Genomic DNA, 2846 nt, shown 5'->3' with positions numbered 1-2846 from the left:
TCCAGGTTCATCACTAAGTGCTCCCTACCTTCCCTTATTGCACTGACCCCCTTTGCAATTCCCCCACACACTATACTATCTTGTCTCCGTGGATTGATGCATGCAGTCCACACCCTCCAGAACAGCCCCCTCCCACTCTTCACCTAATTAGCTCACCTCCATTATTTTGAACAACAAAAAATTTTCATTAAAACCCCAAGTCAGATGAAGTTTTCTATCTTAGTACTTTCATATTCCCAAAAGAATATTTCCATAACACCAATAACCTAATTATCTGTTTGTTCTTTGTTTGTGAGTTTTTCTCTGTCTAGAATGTGAGCTTTTGGTGACAGAGGTGCATCCAATTCATCTTTGCACCCAGAGTGCCTAGCACCATGATTGATGCACAGCAGACATTAGTGGGTCTAGGCTGAATGAACAGAAATGCCAGAGTCTGAGGGCTTTCATGTGAGGGGGGCTGGGGCTGTTCATCATAAAGTTCTGGGATACATATGAGATCTAAAATATGTACCAATAGAACAGGAAGCTACAAATTTGCTATTAGATGCCTATTTTTGGTAGTATGTGGTATATTCTAAATTCAAATTTTGCCTAGATTACAAAAAAAATTGCCTGCTTCCGCTGGTTAATGTGTCTTCCGGTCATCTTTTCTTTGTGTCCATAATGTAATTTCACTGAAGAGTTTTGGCTTTCAAGAGAAGTCAGAGCACTGTCACAATGAAAGCATCATGTAGTCAACTTCAAGAGGATTCTCCCTTAAGTATATTGATAGTACTTTGCTCCTTAGAGAACAGAAAGTGAAAACCTGGCTAATAGTTGTTTAAAAAGTTTTACAAGTATTTCCAACTTTCATTAGAATACTATGTGATAAATGCATCAAGTCCTCCCAGAATGGGCCTCTTATAACACCACATGAAGACAAAAACACCTTTTGAGTAAATTAAATAATCAATTAATTGTTTTGCAGATACTTGACCAAAACAGGGAAATGCCTCTTCAGAGTGACTCTCGTCATCTGAGGATGCATCTGCATTTGAGAAGCAGGTCAAGGATGTGTGACTCAGAAATTCCGCTCACTGGAAGTCAAGGCATTTTTTCCCCCTAGCTGGGCTTAAAGCCAATGTCACCATAACCTTAAGAGACTCTGTAGCTGTGAGTTGTATGACTCAGTAATATAATCATAAAGATAAATTTAAAATAGCATTCCAGGAGGTAGCTAACACTGTAAAATGAATAAATATGGATGAGGCATTGAACTGGAAAAATGGCATGAAGTTACCGTGTTGCCTGGAAAGTGCCTAGATAGGGGCCCAGTAAATGAAGCCAAGGAGTAAATGAGACGAAAAGATGTAGGACCTAAAGAACAAACAGTAAAAAGCAGAGCTGTCAGAAACAGCTAAAGAAACAGGAAGAAAGGTAAGGAGTCTCCAACCATAGAAGTAGCAGCCTTTGGGAAGGGTTGTCCTCCCAACCACCTCCAAGATTCTTCAAGAGCTGTCCAGGGACAAATCTCCCTTTAGGGGAACTGCCCTGGGCCCCTACAACTTTCTGGACCTCCTGTACTTGCCACTATTTTTGTTTTGTTTTGTTTTGTTTTGTTTTTGGCAGTGCTGGGGATTGAACCCAGGACCTCCTGCTTGCCAGGCAAGCACTCTGCCAACTGAGCTATCTCCTCAGCCCTACTTGCCACTTTTGATCTTGAATTTTGAATTAGACTCCATTTTAGGTACTTTTTCCCTTACAAAAATCTCATATTTAATCCATTATTCAAACCCACATCTATAGAAAAATGATATGGAGAATATAATCCTGTGCTTAATATATCCTGTTGAAATAACAGTGACTTCTGGTTTCCATGTAAATTCTGCAGAGAAGAAACCGTGTTTGAAACCCCAGAATTACATTTATTTCCTAACGATTTTTAATGTAAGGTGATTTTTAAAGATCTCATTTCTGATAATAGCCATTCTAATTGGAGTAAGAAGAAATCTTAGAGTTGTTTTAATTTGCATTTCTCTAATTACTAGCGATGTTGAACACTTTTTCATATATTTATTAATCACCTGTATGTCTTCTTCTGTAAAGTGTCTGTCCAGTTCCTTGGTCCATTTATTGATTGGGTTCTTTGTATTTTTGGTGTAAAGTTTTGTAAGTTCTTTATAAATTTTGGAGATAAGTGCTCTATCTGAAGTGCGTGTGGAAAAGATTCTCTCCCACTTTGTAGGCTCTCTTTTCACATTATTGATTGTATCCTTTGCTGAGAAAAAGCTTTTTAGTTTGAGTCCATCCCACTTATTGATTCTTGCTTTGATTTCTTATGCGTTGGGAGTCTTGTTAAGGAACTTGATCCTAAGACAACATGATGAACATTCAGGCCTACTTTGTCTTCTATTTGGTGCAGGGTCTCTGGTCTAATTCCGAAGTCCTTGATCCATTTTGAGTTGAGTTTTGTGCAGGGTGAGAGATAAAGGTTTAATTTCATTTTACTGCATATGGATTTCCAGTTTTGCCAGCATCATTTGTTGAACAGGCCATCTTTTCTCCATTGTATGTTTTTGGCTCCTTTGACTAGTATGAGGTAACTGTATTTATGTGGGTTTGCCTCTGTGTCTTCTATTCTGTACCATTGGTCTGCCTGTCTATTTTGGTGTCAATACTATCTCTATGAAGATATTAATGATATTTTAAAGTTTTGTGTTTTCTCTTAGTTTCATTTCTTCTGTTTGCCTTTTCTTAGTTATTAAGTGACTCCTGAGATATTTGAAAAACTTTTTGTCTATTATGCTTCTCTGTGTTTATAGGCACAGGACATTTGAATCTGTCATCATGTAAAAATGGTGGTGCAT

At 38.0% G+C, this 2846-nt stretch overlaps 1 non-coding gene across 1 annotated transcript; it reads right to left on the bottom strand.

Moving 5' to 3' along the window:
* Nucleotides 1-1602: 1602 nt before the first annotated feature.
* Nucleotides 1603-1679, bottom strand: Trnaa-ggc (transfer RNA alanine (anticodon GGC)). Its single transcript has one exon. It is a non-coding gene; the product is annotated as a tRNA-Ala (tRNA).
* Between the last annotated feature and the right edge of the window lie 1167 nt (nt 1680-2846).

This window comes from Sciurus carolinensis, chromosome 8, assembly GCF_902686445.1.
Source record: "Sciurus carolinensis chromosome 8, mSciCar1.2, whole genome shotgun sequence".
NCBI classification, from domain to species: Eukaryota; Metazoa; Chordata; class Mammalia; order Rodentia; family Sciuridae; genus Sciurus; species Sciurus carolinensis.
Note: the sequence above shows the minus strand (reverse complement) of the source record. Positions and strands in the feature narration are given on the sequence as shown.